This window comes from Passer domesticus, chromosome 3, assembly GCF_036417665.1.
Source record: "Passer domesticus isolate bPasDom1 chromosome 3, bPasDom1.hap1, whole genome shotgun sequence".
Classification (NCBI taxonomy): Eukaryota; Metazoa; Chordata; class Aves; order Passeriformes; family Passeridae; genus Passer; species Passer domesticus.
In genome coordinates this window covers 45972377-45991185 of record NC_087476.1, presented here as the reverse complement: position 1 = coordinate 45991185, position 18809 = coordinate 45972377, and the positions used below count along the sequence as shown (strand labels likewise).

The 18809-nt window shown below is 36.4% G+C and overlaps 1 protein-coding gene across 3 annotated transcripts in view; it reads left to right on the top strand.

Annotated features, from left to right (window-relative positions):
• The window catches only part of WASF1 (WASP family member 1), an 86607-nt gene that overhangs the window by 2912 nt on the left and 64886 nt on the right, over window positions 1-18809 (top strand). The window lies entirely within an intron of this gene.

Below are 18809 nucleotides of genomic sequence, written 5' to 3'. Positions count from 1 at the left end.
TTTGCTTCACAATTTGAGGTACAATATATTAAATTTTAACATTTCCCAAATTTCCTCCACATCAGTCTTTTTCTTCCCTATAGTTGATCACGAAAGCTGTTTCTCTCTGCTTTTAATGTATTCTATCCTACTTTCTTTTCCCTTTGCTTGCTCTTTCATAGTTCTTTTTTTGTTGCTTTCCATTATGGGCATGCTTTATCTCACACCCTTGTGCTTTCAGCTGGTTTTTCTTCCCCACAGAAAATGATGCATATAATCCTGCTTATTCTAGTTTTTTTCCTCTGTATTTTTTAGTACTCCTAAATTGCTATCAGCCCACTTGCATACACTCTCAGTTCTCATCCACCAAGGTCTGCAAGTCTGCAGTTTGGAGGAAAGGGAGAAAAAACCCCAACATTTTATTTATCAGACAGAGGATTGAACCAAAATACGAAGTTCTGTTGTCTGTGGGAAATACAGCATTTAAAAAAAAATGAGGTTTTTTTGCCTCTGTTCATATGCTTTTGGCTGCTGAGAAAAGGTATCATGATGTAAGTCTTATCAGGTTACTCCTACTGCATTGGGATTGGGCCCTTTTATGAGCACCTGCTTGTGTGTCTGATGCATCTCAGTGTACTCTAATTTAGCTGCTTGGAGACTGAGGCACATTTTATAACTCGCGCTCTGCTGTTTCTACTACCTTGGAGCCTCTGACTGCTGCAAGGGTGATAATACCCCTTTTCTAGTTTTTGTTATTTTGGACTAAGTCCCGGATTCTGAAAGATACCAAGGCGCCAGATTGCAGAAAGAGTTCTCTGTTCCAGTACATCTGTGAATCAGTCTCTTTAAGTTTTTTGGAAGGGATCTTGAGGTTGTCTGACACAGATTACATGCTCTATATTTCATGTTTACAAGGTGTGGTTTCAAAGAAAAGTTGTTCCAGTCTTATCCCATATCATTCTAAGACTGTTGTACTTGTTTCAGATGACTTTGCAAACTAAATAATATTTGTTGCAGAGCCACCTCTTCCCTGGAGGATGGAAGCTGTGCAGCTTCTTCGAGCTACTCAGCTCCATATGCAGTACTGTGAACTGCATCTTACAGCACAGGCTGAATGAGCACTGTGTCAGAGAGGCAGCAAAACTAATTATAGACTTCCGGGAATATAAACTTAATTAGCATAATTACAAATTTATATTGGTTTTCTTAATTCTCTGAAAAATGTTTTTTAAAATCAGTTAAAGGATAGAAAATGTCATCAGAAATGTATACAGTTCTGAGAATATGTGCCTGTATTTTTGGGAGAAACTAGATAGACAGCTTACTTGTCTGTTGGTGTAAGAAATTCCCTTATACTTTCAAAAACCTACAGAATAACAAACAAATGTAGTTAAATTTTAGCAAAGCTCTTAACAAAGAGCAGAAATAATGGATAATTTTCAATGAGCTTACACCTTTTTGTTGGCTGACTTTTCAGTTAGATACTATGGTTGTGACATGAATTTAGTCTTCTGACAGCTGATTCCATGCAGAAGTAAAATATTATAAATGCCCTAGCAGTATGACATTTAAAACTTATTAGAAAATAGAAATATGTTCTAAAGCCAGGTGTAGGTTTTTAGCATATAAGAAAAGACATTAAATTCTGTTGAAGAGATTTTTTTATAGCTAAGGCATTTGTACTGTCTTTTCCTCTTTTTTCTGCTCTGTGTTAAGCTGTATTCATTTTCTGCAAGCATTAATAGAGTGTCTGTTCTCTATTTGTCTCTTATTTTCTTAAATTTGAAAAACAAATTTGGTAGAAAATTGGTCAATAGATTTTAAGTTACTGAAGGAGAGTTTCCAACAAATACTCTGCAAGTGGTCTCAAAGTTTGCATAGGGGTCAGGTCTGAAAGTCGTTGGGTGCTCATAATGAAAAAGTATGGACACGTAGTTCTCATCCTTTACAGTCACAAATACCTGTAGATAAAGTATGTGATGACAACAGACTGATGGTTGACTCAGTAGTACTAACTGAAATCACTGAAATCACAAGTAGTTGGTACTGCTTCTGCAATGATAAATGTGCCTCACCAGTCTACATGGGGTTTTGATTGCAATAGTAGCAGAGTGGATTAAATATGAATATAGTTCTACTTTGCATACACTTCTAAAAGGTGTAATTGAAGTTTCCTCACACCAGGCTATTAAATGAAAGAGCCATGATATGAGAGGTAAAATATTTTCATGGATCACAAAAATCTGAGAGGAATTAACAGAAATAATAACTTATAGAAGACTTAATTTTTTCTCTTAAATATTGAACAGGAGCTGTCCAATATCTTTTATTAGTCATCTGTAGAATTTTATTCATAAAGTAGAATTATTTCCTGAGGATTTAAAACAGTTTAATCAAATTCACAAATATTGGAAAGATCTCCTGAGAAGTCTAAGCAAGCTTTGTGAAAGGACATCAGGATGACGGGTAGAATTGCCTGTTGGTATAAGCAAACCAGTGTGTTTTGGTGGCAGAAAGTTTCCATTTATAGGTCTGAAGAGTTTCTAAATTAACAGTATTAATAGAACAAAAAATCTGAGCATTATTACGGTTTGATAAGGTACTGTTATTCAAATTATAGCTGTAATCAGAAGTGGGCAAAAAAACAGAGAAGGAATTGCCATTGTATACAAATTCATTAATTCTTATGTGCTATTCATAGTGCATTATTAACTGTCAATTAGTTTAAAAGAGATAAATCACAGTATTGTAAAGAGTTTGATATGATGGATATAGCACAGTTTGACAAGGGAATGAAAAGATTGGAATTATTTACCCAAGGAAATGAAAGAAAAGGAGGAGTGGGCTATAAAATACATGTGAATTTAAGCTCTCCAATAGCAGATGTAAAAGCAAAAGCCCCTTCAATCAGTAAAACGCAATTTATTGAAGCCATACATTTTTTGCAAGGAGAAGGGAATTGAGACTTTTTCCCTGTGTCTGCGAAATGTATCTGTATTTCTCTCCATATATGTATGTATCTGTATACCTGTCTGTCATTCACTGTTAGGCTGTTTCTCTTGAACAAACAGAACCAGCTTAAACTCCTTGCTTTACTTGCTTCAAACCAATAATTTGAACTTTGTTCTTTCTCATCAGAGGTGGTTGCTCAAATAAATTAATATTCATTGCAGTGTGGTATTCTCAGTTTTCTGTAGCTGAAATAAATGTTGTAATTTCTGGAGTAATTTTGGAGTAATTTTCTGGTTGTTTGATGTAATGAACTATTTTAAACAAAATGAAGCAGTCCAAAACAGAGGGATAATGAGTAAAACTCCTGCATCAATAGATTGAATATAGAAATGGCTTGTAGCATAGGGATGGGAAGTTTGAAAAATCATGAATGAAAATTGATGTATGAATTGAAGCTGTCTCAGACCAGTCCAGCAAGTTTATGAGTCCCCTTTTTGGGTGTGGAGTCTTCTTTCAGAGTAGCTCTTAGTCTGGTATCTATACTGCATAGTAGATGCATAGGTTATGGAAATCTGAAACAGTGGTTGACACTAAGATATTTCCCTAGTCATATTTATGCTAAATTCTATATTGAAGCGGCTTGTCCAGCAGCTCCCAGTTGCCAGTTTTGATGTAATGGCTATGGAGTAGCCAAAATTACAGTTGTTAGGTATATTTCTCCAACATGACACTGTTTGTGGTTTGAGAATCTTTCACCTTCCAGACACACTCAGGTTCACATAGATTGTCTGACAGATGAGCTGTACCAGACAAGTGTTTTTCTAGAAAAAGTTCTCATTATCATAAAACAAAACCACAGCCTCCATAATAATTTTGGAACAGTGAAACAGGCCTTCAAGTAATTAAAAAAAAAATTGGGAAAGTCACAAGTCACTTGTAAGTTGATAATATGTGGGAACTTAAGTAGTTCAACCAGCACTTGTAAAAGTGGCATGCAGAGTCAGCTTTTCAGTAAAAAAAGGAAATGCTTAACTTGTTAAATCTTGTTCAGCCACTAGCCACTGAATGTCTGTGCAGAAATGCTTAGAAAGATCTTTTAACTCTCAACTGGTTCTGCCTTTTGTTGATATTAAAGGAGAAGGCTGTGATTGACAAACTTCTGCAACTGTTTCCATGTGCAGTTGTGAAATGTAGCAAGCTTGAGAATTGTGAAAGTACAGGTTGAGTTTGTCATAGGTGTCTTCATTTGGAAGCCTCTCTTCAGGAACAAGGGCTTTACAAAAATGTTTGATTTGTGGGGAAGGAACTTTCACATCTATGCCACCCAGTATGGCAAATGTTGGTCTCTGCTGGTGATACAGAACAGTGGTGTTTGTTACATCTTAATACTCTGAGCAAACTGCTCTGGCTGATCCTGTTTTGGGCAACCTCAAATGCCCCATGATTAGATGATCTTCACAGCAGAAAGAAAAATTACCTTACAGTTAATTCAGGAGAAGTGATAGGTGGCTTAGACTGCTGTAGAGATGGTAATGAAAGTTTCTGGCATTGCAGTTTGATCTGAGTTTTCCCTTGTGAAAACAACACATGTTGCAGCTACACTGTAGCTGAGGAATGGCATTATATGGTAAGATGCACACAGGTATCAGTCATATGTAGAGGGAACTGAGGTTACTCTGCCACAGAAGCTTCCACTGTGGCACCCACTGGAAGCGCTGCTGTCTGCATCCCCAGGCAAGACAAAGAGATGCATTCTGTGGCTCTGGCTAGCACGAGTAGTCCACTAATAATAAAAAAAAAAAATCCCGGAGTTAAAAAGAAGTTAACAGTTTTTGTTTCCCACGGAAATGAACTTCAAACAAATCTGCCTTCAGCAAGTTCCATGTTACAGGGAGAGATTCTGTGCAATTCAGTCCAAAATGAATATATTGTCTACCAGCTATGATGTTTCCAGTAATGGAAGTCAGATATTAGGAATTATCTGTGTCTAGCTGATTTAGCTAGATTTTATCCATTCTGCTTCTAACTATAAAATTTTGTTTGTCTAGAAGATGGAAGAAGTTTATTATCAAGGAGAAAGATTTTTGTTTATACTATTGATCTAAAAAAGGTCCAGTTCTTATGGGAGGAGAATTGGACCTCTCTTCCATATGTGTCGCTACTCAGCTGGTCAACACATTGTTTTATTCTGGGGTCACAGCTGAAGTACATGTCTTTAGGTTCTGGACAGGTGTGTATTCCTTCTATATGGTCATCTGTCCTACCTGCAGGAAAATTCAGAGTGCTGCTTCATGGCTCAAATGTTTTCAAGTACTAGCAGTATTCATAAAAAAATTGATAACAGTGATATTACATCAAAAGGGGAAAGAAACCGATTGAGGTAGATGGGATTGAGTCTTAAGATCTATCATATTTCATAGACTCTTAAAACACTACAGTATTTATAGGCTGTTCTTCTAGTAAGCTGTGGTTTCTTTATAAGTTTACTATCTGGTTATTCATTAGAAATCTGATCAGTGTTGCAAAAAGTTCAAAACCCGTGGACCATTCCTTTGAGTGTCTGGTGATTTGGTTAATACAGCATAGCATGTAATACTTGGAATGACCTTCTCATGGTGGATTGCTGTGGCCCAATAATGTGTCATATTAATAAATGTATGTAAATTTGTGACCTAAATTTTTTATTAATTCTGAACTTGTATCAGCTTCTGACATCATGCTCTCTGCCTGGATATTAGAGAGTTTCCATGGGAAGTAGCTGCCTAATGATCAGTATTGTCCTGAAGTATTATTTGGTAAGAAGTTTCATGTAGGATAACTGACTGGTAGAGAAAAATCTTTATTACTTTTGATATTTTCAATCTCTTGCCCTGTCACATAAAACAGCCCCTTAATTTTATCTTTCATTGTTCCTGGGAATACATTGAAAAGCAAAGCCATTTGTATATAGAAATAATCTAAATGGGTCATCTTCTGTATCTGAGCATTTTCAGAAATGTAAGTGCTTTCCAGTAGCTCAGTGCTTATATATGGAGCACTGGCTACCAAGGCTGATTTTTGAGCCTGAATGTGGTAAGAAGTAAGTGTTTCAGATTTTTGGAATCCTTAACCATATGCTGATTATAGATATTCTAGTCCATCCTTGATTATAACAAGCCTCTTTACTAATAGTACTTTTTTTTTTTACTTGAAACTGTCTGTGTCATTACCAGAAAGACTCTTTTTAGAAAAAAAGGATTAATTTAATTAAGCAAAGAGATAAATGTGTGGTTTCAAAATAGAGACAGTTGGGAAAAAAGCTTTAAGAGCTGTGTAATGCAGTCATAAAACATGTTGGATGTTGAGGTACTGTTCTGATTTTTGGTCAGTTTTTGATGTTTGCTGGAGAGAGCTAAGAACTGTGCTTGATGGTAACTTTCTAGAAGGCTGAGGGACTTTTAAAGACAGATTCTTCTCTACCTGTTTTAGATCTCCTTTTTCCAGGAATTCATGAGATCACATAGCAACACTTTCAAACTTGCACAATAAGACTCTTTAACTTAAATTTCTCACCTTCCTCAAAAGTCTGACTTCCAACATGAAGCTTTTAATGTTTGGGTGTTTTTTTTTTCCTTGCAACTTGCATGTATGTCATTTTTGCAAGTTAGCAGTTCAGCTTATTTTTCAAAATATTATGTCCATTTAGATCCCAAGACACATCTGTTAGCTTTATTTTTAGAGTGCTCAGCTACCACTTAGCTGGAGTTGCAGACAAAATGATAGATGGCTGTGATTGCATGTTGAAACAAGAACAACCATTTGGACACCGTTGTTGATAGGACTGTAGAGAAGTCTGGTTCACCTGTACTTGGGAACAGAACTTTGATTCAAAAGAAACACTTCAGAAAAATATATCTTGTGTGTGACTGTTGAAATGTTGAAATATCTGGAGCCTTGTAGAAGGAAAATATGTATGAAGTGCACAGAGTTATGGCTCTTCAAAAAATGGAGACATTTTCAAATGCTTAAAATGGACAATGAAACACTTGGATATAATAATAATAATATTGTTGAGATTGCCGTGGAGGTTTTTTCTGAACTTTCTTAATGAAAATTTATGTCTGGTACATGGTAGTCTCACTGTAGTGCATGTGTGAATATTTGCTAGAATTATGCAAGCCTTGGAGATAAGATTTAATAAGTGCCATGCAGTTCTATTTTAAAAATATAACATCTGGAGGATGTATTGTGTGTCCTAACTGCTGAGTCATACACAAATGTTTGATCTTTGTCTGCTCTTGTGAATCTTGAATTGTTTTGTGCTTAGTAGAACAATGGTAAAGGGAAGGTGAATAATATTCCAATTTTTGTTTGTCCATAACATATTTTTAATATATGTGTTGTCCCCCACAGGAGGTAGGATGTATGCTTTTGAACTCCCAGAAGACCAAGGAAGAGATTTCTGCTTTGTAGGGGACAGACCTAATATCAAAGATGGGTACCCTGTCTCCTGGCCACATTTTTTAAGAGAAAATAAGGACAGCTGCTTCATTTTTTGGAGGAAAGAATGTAAGCAGCTGAGTTCATCTTCAGTGGATAGAGAAGGTTGCCTATTCAGACAGATGAAAACTAGAGAAGGGATGGAATATAAAGTTCACCTGTCTTTACTGTCATTCATAGATTTTAGATTCATATCATACTGTATGTCAGTAGTCTGGAAGAGGTGAAAAGAGGTTTCTGCTCTTTCTGCTCTGAAAGGCAGTCCATACTGTTGTGGACCATATGATGGGCTGAGGCACTGCTGCTGGCTCATTTCCAGGCATGAACAGATAGCTGTCTTCAGCTGCCCATGAAGGTGTACTGTAAATGTTGTATTAGATCTAGGCTTTAACAGTATGGTCAGATTTGACCGAACTGCATGTAATGAAAAGTTGCTTGACACAACATGTAAATAAAAGCAAGATGGGGTGGGTTGTTCTTTTTTTTTTTTTTTGGGGGGGGGTGTTGGTTGGTTGGTTTTTTGTTTGTTTTGGTGCTTTTGTTGTTGGGGTTTTCTGTAAAAATAAAGTTGTCTGTGCAGTAGTGAAAAAATGTATCTTTTAAATAAAAGCTGATACACTTAGGTCTGTGGGAATGGAGTCAGTGTCTTTTAGTGTATTTATTAGAAAAACTAAGTATGCCTCAAACTAAACTACTGGTGCTTTGATTTTTTTAATACCTTTCCTCCTCCTAATATTTCAATATGGAGTGAAGTGGTTAGGTGCACTTTGGGTAATTTAAATTTTTTAAATAACATATTAGTAACCTTGAATGCTGTTTGGGGACAGACAAAAATTAAGCTGTCCAGTAACTATCATACCATGGCTTGATAGGGAAATGAGCATTGTTAGACTCTGGAACTACATTTCATTGTGATTACATACTTCTCTCCTTCACCCAGACTCTGGTCTCAGCAGGATCATGTTCTTCTGTGTGTGTATTAAGTGTGAAGTCACAGTGTTTTCCTCTCACTCTTCTAAAGACAACACCTCTGTAAGTGCTGATTTACCCTCAGCTTTTTTTATTGCAATGGAGCATGAATTTATGAAGGTGATTTATTCCTACAGGCAGCAGAGAGAATTTGAGCAAAAAATTCAACACCTATGAGTGTTGTTCCCCCATTTTCAGTGCCAGATCTGCTTAAGCATCTCTTCCTGAATCTGGTGGTGCGCTGCAAACCTTCACTGCTGTGATGCAGCTGATAAGACTGGATCTTGAACTTTTTCGAAAACAAGTAGTTTTCAAACCTTTTTCCTTGGAGCTGCTGAGCATTGTTTACATTGTTTACATTTCAGTTTGAGAAACACTGCCTTGGTTTGACTATCCCTGCTCAGTGTACCTCTGTGTATACCCACAAAACAGCTGAGAATGAGGAATGCAGAGAGGCGATAGTTCACTGTCTTTCAGTGGAGAGAGGAAGGTACCCAAAACTGCAGCTTTGCTAAAGGGCAGTGGTGACTTTCCCTTAGAGAATGCCACCTAATGCCTTTCTTCTCACCTCAGTGCTTGCCATCCCTGGTCTGTCACACCTACCCAGCATGGCCTCCTTATCTGTAAGGGGACATTGTGTTTCAGTGCAACATTAAAAGCCCCTCAGATTGACAGCTGCTGTCATGGAGAAAGAGATCTCTGCAGATGTTGTGTGACTGCTGCTTTTTAGAGGCTGAAGAGCCTTGAGTCACTTTAATGGTCTGTTGTGGCATGTATATAATGGATATTTCATGGAATTCATAAATTGCTCTTTGTCAGAACATTTTGATCTTAAGGTATTAGAAACTAATTGAAGTGAACATTTCCCTTCAGCCCTTGCTGACCTCTGCAATCCACGTTACTGCTTGAAATAGTAGTTGCATTCACTCAGCCATTAAACAACTTCTAGAGCTGTACTCTGATCTCAAGAGTGTAGTTCTCTTAATGTTTTTTTTTAAGTTGGCCATAAAAGAAAGACAACAGCTACTGTCAGAAATATTAAGCAGTAGTGTGCAATGTGAACAGGCTAGTTTAACTCACTCCTAAATATAATTCTTCTAAAAATAACTGCACTCCAAACAATAAAAATTGACTTAAGTTGACAGCATGTTTTAGCAGACATTGACAAAATGTTGACTTCTAATTTTTGAGCTTTCAGATTAAAACATGTAAGCAAAAAATAACTGAAAAATAATTGAAAAAATAATTTTAAAAAATTAAACTCTTCTCATTGTCCTTGTCTGGGTTTTTTTTTTTTTTGGTCAGGTAAACACTAAAAGAAGCATTTCATTAGTCTTCTGATGTTTTTTCCCCCTCATCTCACCATTGTCTTTTTTTTTTCTACAAAATGGTGATGCTTGCCGAGGCTCTAGTTTGAGCAAGAGAAAAGATCCGCAGTTGTGGAGTAAGTTACTGTTCACAGTTCTTAGCTTTTTGTTCCTTGCTAAGCGAGGCAGTAAATAAAATGATTTGTTCTCTTTGTAGAGGTGGTAGAGGGAAGTGTTGCCTGCATGATAAAGTGCAATGATGACACACAGGACTTGCTTTAATGTGTAGATATCATACACAGGGCTAGGCAAGTAAATGTAGTACAAACTGGTGTCAAGCTATGCTTGCTTAAATTGGTGGGTCACTTCAATGGATGTGGAAAGCTTAATTATTTTAACAGCCTAAGTAATGAATTGTAAATTATAGTCACTGTTTGAAATTTTTTTCTTAATTGCTCTAAATAGTAATAAGGAATTTGTGTCCACTGTTATTCAAGTTGTGAGGCTTATCACTTACAAATATTTTAAAGGTTAGACTGCTAAAATGATTTGTTATACTGTGCTTATTTTTGTAAGTTCATCATTATGTACCTAAGCAAAAAACTGCATTTAATGGGAGTAGAATTTTAACCTGAAAGCTAGAAATTTGTATCAGGATAAAGAAGATAGCAAAAGAATAATGTGTGACCAATAAATTCTAGAATGTAAAGACTATAAACGTTTTGGTTTATTTGTAATAACTAGTGTAACTAGCATAATTTAAAGAGCTACTGGTAAGGCACATGGTGTGATTCTTGGGGCTGCCCTGTGCAAGGCCAGGACTTGGAATTTGATGATCATAGTGGGTCCCTTCCAACTCAAAATATTCTGTTATCTATGCCTCCGTGATATCAAGAGAAGGTAAAATTTGCTGTCAGAATTTTTAAATCTTATGTCATATGGTTTTTTGGTTTTGGTTTTTTTAAAAATTATTAACAATGCTGATATGTATGGGGATTTTTTGAGGGTGTTTTTATATCATGATAGGTAAAGCTTGCTCAGCAAAGAAATTTTTAGCTAACTCAATTAATTTGTTTATACCTAGGGCACAAAAGAATATCATTCTAACCAAAACTTTGCAGTTACTGTTTAGAAGATTTGTTTATGCTTTCATTGTAGACAGAACTCTATTTGGAGAGAACAAAATAAAACCATAATCCTGAGTGATTTTTTTTTAATTTGAAGAGTTTTCTTAAAATAAAGATGCACAAGGTCAGACTAGTCATCTTCAATGATAGGTGATTTGTGTGCGAAATCCTAAAGGATTACTGTGTGACCATTCACAACTATAATAAATATAAATGTCATGTAACATCTCATAGCATTTGTAATTGTTATAATGAAAGCCAAGCAGAACTTTTAGAGCTTCTCTGCTCTCTTTAATGTCTGGTCAGCAGTGTTATTAAGGAAGAAGTCTATTTGATTTCATCTCATTATTGTCTCAAGACTGGAAGAAACCAATAACTACAAATGAGGTTTAAGAAGTGAAAAATAGAATTTGGAAAATATAGGAAATTACTAATGAGAACAGTGAGCAGCCTCAGGATCATGTTGGCAGTTATGTTCTGGCAAAGATTTGCTCAGATTCCCAACTGAGTCTTAAAAACTCTGCCACCAAATTAAAGGAAGCCTCAAGTGTTGTCTGCAATAATAGTCTCATTTCTGGATATTACTAAATCACCTTTATAACACAATTTATGTGGACATCTCAGGAAACCGTTTTTTAAAGTATTACAGATTTTTGTAATGAGCCAGATTTAGCAAAGTAAAATACAACCTTGAAATCTGCTAAGATGGTGTGCAAAATAACCTCTTTACTTAGTTTGTGGTTCTGTGTTAGTTGCTATGTTCAAGTGACCCCTCACTTTTTTGATAACCTTCTGCTTTTTACATAGAATAAATAATTTTCCTGAAAAAGAAAGCTTTATATTTTTCTGCTTTTCAATGAATTTGTTTTTTTCCCATTGGTAGTTACTAGAAAACATCAAAGTGGAAAGTCAGAATCTAAACCTTGTCATATTCCTTTTCTTCCCAGTTACAGACTGTGGATAGTTTTGCCACAAGTTTTGCCACAAGAAGAAAAAGTTTGGTTTAAGGGCCTCTTGGTTAATGCAACTAATTAGATGGGCTTTGGATGGGGGTGAGCTGGGGAGATTTCAAAGTTCTTTTCTGAAGCCTAGTTTTTGGCAAGAAACCTAATGACTACTATGAAGAAAAAACTAACCACTAAGTAAGAGGTGAGTGAAAACTTGTAGCTAAAAATGCATTAGCAAAATGCCCCCTCTCTTTCACTTACAAGGCTGAGACAAGATCACAGACTAGTCAGTCATAATTTGAATCCACTAATTTCACATTTTGTTTTGCGAGTGTGTTCTATCTACTTAATTTCTGTCCCTCCTTGGATAAAAGCTAAATCTGAGAAATGTTCTGCAGGCATGAGGAAACCCCTGTTGCGGTCAGTCTGCCATGTGTGAAAAAGAGAAAGATTTTTTTTGGTTCCCTTCAGCCTGGAATGAGAGTTATGATGTCCGTAGTTGTCTGTGATCACATCCTGGTGTGATGAAGCTGCAAGACATATGGATGAGTGGGATCAATATATGACATTATCTGTGAAGGCACTGAAGTTTAATCACTGAGTTAAGATTGGTGAAGCAGTGCAGCAAGAAACTAGGGAGGAGTCAGATGGAATAGAAAAAAACAAGCACTAGCGAATTTTTTCAAATGCCTACTGAATTTGAAGGGCAATGGAGGTTTCTGTGTGATTTCTCCTCTAGGAAAATTAAGTTTTAAAACTGCCACTTTTTCTCTTAAATTATTTAAAGACCCCACCCTTTTGAAATTGCTAGTAAAATTCTCAAGGTTTTCTTTAATGATGTATTAAATGTTGATAGCTTTATATATATATAGATTGCTTGCACTGTGAAGGAAGCTGAAAGAATGGAGAGGGATTGAAGGATAGAAGATATGCTATAAGGAGGAAATGAATCTGGGAGCTGGGAAAGGGGAAAAGGAAGATAAATGTGATATGTTGATAAACAATTTAGGAAAAAAGGAGAGGTGAAGAAGCTTTGGAAGAGAGCTCAAGCATGCAGATGTGTACATTTGAGAAGAGATAGAGAATAGCAGTTAGGGAAAGGAAAATAGCCTTCTTTATGAGAAATAAAATCCTGTATACAACTATATATAATCAGTGGAAAATATGACTGAAAACAAAATGGAAGGAAAAAAGCAAGCAGAGAAAGGTAACAAAAATACTAAGGATGCAGAGCATCAACATGCAGATCCTTCCTAAATCAAGGCCTTATTTAGGAAAATAAAACCACCTGAATTTACAATCGTCCAAAAATGTAAGGGAAGAGGGTTATGGGATACAAAACTAAATTAAGCTGCAACTTGAGATTTGAAACCCTAAGCAGAACTGAAAGGCCTGTAGGTATTAGTAGAGCTTATTTATAAGCAATATTTGTTTTATTTGAAGAACTTCTAGACAGTCAGTCTAATATCTTGTTAGCCATTGTCATTCATCCTATAGTCTCAGAATATCTGTTAGGTTTTCATCTTACTTCCTGACATGCTTTTTTCCTTAAAGATAGCAACACAAGGTTTTGCAGAGCCAGTTATTTAAGTTTGGGTATGAGGCTTCAGTGCCTTATGTTAACAATCTACACAAAGCCTCAGCAGTGTCTGGTTTTAAGAACATTATGCAGTCTGAAACTTTATGACTAACTTAGGCTTATATGTTGTATAAAATGCTTGCACTGTGGACACTGAACTTGAGGCAGGAAGTCTGTCTCTGTTTCACTTCTATGTCTGTATTTTGAAAAATTATGAATTTTATGTGTATATATTTTAATTGTAATATATATATAGACAATATTTTTATTTTAATATCTGTAAGACTCATTGATTTTCAGAAATGTGCTTGTTAGAATGTAGATTGCCAAGAAATTCTTGAGGTACCAATTTCATTAAGCAGTCCCTGCTGATTGTTCTTGCATTCGAGGCACCCTGCAGTTGTGTGGTCTTAGAGTAAGCAGGATTGGGTACTCATCCAAGGTCTTTTTGTTTTTGTGGGGGTTTTTTTGTGTTGAATTGTATTTTGCTTGGATTAATACTCTCTTCAGAAAATTTTACCTGCATGCTTGAAGTAGAAACAGGGGTAGAAATTTCAGGATTTCTATCTGTGCTGCTTAAAAAGTTGTTATTAAATTATTGCCGAAGTATTCATTGCAGATTTATGCAAAACTTTTCCAAGAATTCTTGTCAAATCTATTTCTGCACTGGTGAAATCAAGGAGGCTTTGTAATTTATTTCAATAGAATCAGGCTCCTTATAAAAAGAAGCAGGGAAAGTTGAGTGGCTGCAGGGAATTCCTGAAGTTTCTCATTAAAGACAGAAGCTGTCTTTTTCATTCTCATCACAGTATGCTTAATTTTAAACTAGCAAAGTAAGAAAATAAGGCATCTGTGTAGATTTGGAACTGGACTTTACAGTTGGGCTTTTGTCAGAAATAATGGCGATGAGTATTCTACACAGACCATTCTTTCTAAAATCTCAGCGGTAGCTGGTCCTTATTCTTAAACCAGGACTGTTTTTCAGAGGAAATAATTCTTGTAAATAAGTTATTTCAAACTGGAGACACCCTATTCTGTGAATACTTTCAATTAACTTCTTAATTGTAAATGTGACACTATCGATGGGGAAAGTATTAATGAACTTGGGGATGAGAGAGTTTAGAATAAAATAGGCAATAACAGTGACAGTTCAAATGAAATAAGATTTTATGCCGTCAATTCTGTAAGATGGTAGAAAGAGATTATTCTAAAATCTAATAAGCAGTTTGCATGCATAAGTTAGTTATCAGCAATCTGATGCCATGTCAGACAGACATCTGTAATTGTTTATTTTTCCAGAAGAAATAAATGCATAGTTTAAAATAAAACATTAAAGTAGTGCTGGGGGGAGGGAGAGCAGGGAGTTTATTTTGCATTACATTCTTCTCACAAAGTAATCTTAGTACATCAACAGGACTCATTTAATTCAGACCATTTCTTCATATGTTATATGCCTCAGCTGATGGGACACATTGTATTTTAGTAGTAATTCCGGTCTTCCTTATGTTTTATTTTGTATTGAAACAACTGTAAGGGGGAGATAGTCCTATAATTCTAAGAGAATTACCATAAAACTAGGAAAACTTGTTTAATTTTTCCATATATGTGTTTCCTGATTCTTTTAATCCCTTAGCAGTTCTCAGCCCTTTACCATCCAGGAGGGCCCTGTCCAATTTCCTAGTAGTCTTCTTGAAGCTGGAATCCCAAAACCAGTATTCTAGGTTTTCCCTACCAGTACTGAGTTAGAGTAGAATGGTAACTTTTCTTTTGTTTGTTCTTGTTTCTGGCTTGTTATTTTTCTTCCTAATACAGCCCAGTGTGCCATTTGCCTTGTTTTGATGAAAAGGCTTTGTTGGCTTGTCTTCAGCTGAGGATCTGGGTCTGTTGCAACCCTCAGGTCCTTCTCAGCAGGGCTGCCACTTGTCCTGCCAGCTGTCAGCCCTTTCTCCTTGTACTTCCACTGTTTCAGCTGACTCATTCCTCAGGTATCTCCAGGTCATTCCTTCCACTATCATACAGTCAGTTTGGGTATGAGATTTTGTTTGGATTTTGTTTGTTTAGGGTTTTCTGGAGTTTTTTTCCATGCCAAACAAGATGAAAGCTATATGTCCACCACTTCTCACAATCTGTGATAATTTAAAGATGATTCAGGAATCAAGGACTTGGAAATGTGAAAGAAAAATGGTCCTGAACATCTTGAAGGCCCAGTCCCCAAAGGGCTTCCTTAGATTTATGTCTTAGAGAAGAAAGGTGAATTTCCAAACTTGTAAATTACCAGGAAAAGGAATACATCTCTTTTAATTTTCATCTTTGCAGTGATGAGAAGTTATTTCTACTGAACAGTTGTATAGTGCCAAAACATCTGGAATTTCTTAGTAGTAATTCCAGCACTGGTTATACAATCACTTTAACTCAGTGTTATTCTCTGTTAGCCTTTGAGGATGTCATCCCAGTAAAGACTGTCCATGCATATACTATGTGTTGAATCTTTTTTATAGACAAATAAATGCTTATTTTTTGGGGGATGTGAATACCAGCAGCTTTCAGATGAGGAAAAATGAACAGATATATCAAAAACAACATTACAGTCACATTGTGAATATTTACAATAAAACCTGCTTTATACCCATGTATTTAAAATATATTTGTCATAATAATTTGTTTTGATTAATATAGTTAAAATTGGGATTATTTTACATAAATAATGAGATCAAACTCTTATGAGATAAACCTCTTATCATCTTAAGTATTTCTTTTGAAGATACAATTTGAATGGAGAGTGGAGGAATGAGGTCTGATAGATCTGTGTGTGAAGAAATTAATTTTGTTAATCTTTTGTTCATGGAAATTTTAAAAGACATTTTCTGACAACCTAATCTAGTAGTTTATTTTTCCTTAATATTGCAGCTGAAATTAAAGTCATCCATCATAATGATGTAGATAAATAAAGCAAATATTCCTCACAAAGGTGTTACTACAGGCTAATGTTCATCTGGTAATGACATTGTTAATAAAGAATAATTTGAATAAAGTGTGCACAGAAAGTTACTGTGACTGAGACAAAGAATGCAGGAGCATTTTGGTCTCAGAAACAGACACTAAGACGTTACAAATAAAACTTTCCTGTGATTCTGATGGTTTTGTTACTGTTTTATCAACTAATACTGCAAGATTAGAACCAAAAGTGCTTATATTTGGTAGACGTATGACAAACAGTGGTAGTAGCAAAGCAAGCCTCCTGCCCACACACCAAATGCTGTTGCCTGCTTTCAATTCACATTTAACATAGTCACTTTAAGGATGTGAAAGGAAGCTGGGTGTTCCTTTCCTTCTCTGAACTCAAAGGTTATTTTCCATCTTTAACAGTACTTTATTTTGTGTTTTAAATGGAAGGTTCATAGATATGACTGGTCTCTTCTCTTGCCTTCTGAGAAACTTTCTCATCCTTATGAAGTTCAACAAGGCCAAGTGCAAGGTCTTGCACCTGGGTTGGGGCAGTGCCAATCCATGGAGGCTGGGCAGTGATTCAGTTGAGAGCAGCCCTGAGGAGAAGGGCTTGGGGTGCTGGTGGATGAGAAGCTGAGCGTGACCCAGCAACGTGTGCTCAGAGCCCAGAGCCAGTTCTGTCCTGGGCTCATCCAAAGCAGCGTGGCCAGTAAAGAGAGGTGATTCTGCCCTTCTGCTCTGCCCTCCTAAGACCCACCTGGAGCACTGCATCCAGCTCTGCACTTGCCCTAACACAGGAAGGACATGGACCTGTTGGAACAAGTCCAGAGGAGGCCATGAAGGCGATCAAAGGAGACTGGAGCACCTCTCCTATGGAGACAGGCTGAGAGAGCTGGGGTTGTTCAGTCTGGAGAAGAAAAGGTGTCAGAGAGACCTTACATCACCTTCCAGTACCTAAAGGGGACTGCAAGAGAGCTGGAGGGCATGTGGTGAGGGGAATGGCTTCAAACTGAAAGAAGGTGGGTTTAGATTAGTTATTAGGAAGAAATTCTTCACTGTGATGGTGGCGAGGCACCGATACAGGTTTTCTGGAGAAGGTGTGTATACCCCATCCTTGGGAGTTTTTAAAACCAGGTTGGATGGGGCTTTGAGTAGTCTGGTCTAGTGGAAAGTGTCCCTTTCCCTAAAAAGGCAGACCTCTTTAGAGTTCTCTTCCAACCCAAACCATTCTGTGATTCCATGAATTTATGGTGCACGTAGAATGGAAAACAAAGGTCTGTTGTGATTTCACTGTACTTTTACTGCAATTCCACATTACATTTTTTTGTCTGTGTGCTTTATTACAGTAATAGCATATTAGAATCGAAAGACTAGCGTCGTACTTCTGGTTTCTGAGCAGGGGGTATTTTTGATGGATACTAAACTTGGTTTTGTTCAGTTGACTTTCTCAGCTGGAAATGTAGTGTCCACAAGTGTAAAATCTCAGAATGGAGTGCTGAATTCCCAATAAACTAGTTGATCTGAAAGAGAGACCCGCAGGTGGAGTTACTTATCTGTCTTATGTTTGTCTTGCCTATTATTTTGCCATGAGCTAATTCAGGCAAATTTGTAATCCCTGTAGGTATGATGACATTCCAAACAATAGTGACTCTGGAAATAGATTGTAGGACATTACGTTCCCTGTATTTCTTCATTTTTACTGCAGGGCAAACAAATATATATTCTTTGGCTCACAATGAGTACACCTGCTGAAATACAGGACCTTTGCTCAAGACTATTTCTCTGTGCCAACAGCATTATTATAACTGTATTTTTTTCAGTCAGAAGTAGGAGGAATAATGCATTTAAATATACCAAATCATATTTAATTTGTTGCTTAGCAGCCAAAGCAAATTATGGAAATCTCTGACACAGATCAAAGATTGCTGTAGTATAGGGATTTCAGATCATCTTGCCCTTTTTTTTGTTTTTATTAATACTACACCAAAGTTCAGAGTTTGGGGGAAAGAGATCTCTTTTCCTAGATACCAATGTTCTCCTTAGCAAAAATAATTTTGATGAAACCTGAAATGACATCAGGAGAAGAGCAAAAGTGATTGCAAAAAAAAAAAAAGCAGAGTTGGGATAAGAGTACAGGCAAAAAGAAAAACAATTCTGCCTTTTGATATGTCACCAGATGAGCACTTCAGTTAGATACATAGATGACAAAATGTGACATATTCCTGATCCGGATGTTGAGGGAATTCTCTGGATGCCAAGTTAATTTACAGGTTTTTTCACCATGTAAGTTCCAGTGCATGGAAAATGTACTAACTAGTCAGTAACTAGTCAGTGCTAGTGTGAAGGTACAGGTGATTCACTTTCACATTGTGCATAGGGCAAGCTATGTTATGTGTGAAATCTCAGTTGTTTGGTATTAATTTAGTTTTGCTGTCTATAGTTGGATATGAAATGTCATAATTACCACAGCAAAAACTGTGGCAAGCTTGGAGCACATACAATTCTTTCAATATTCTTCTGTCTC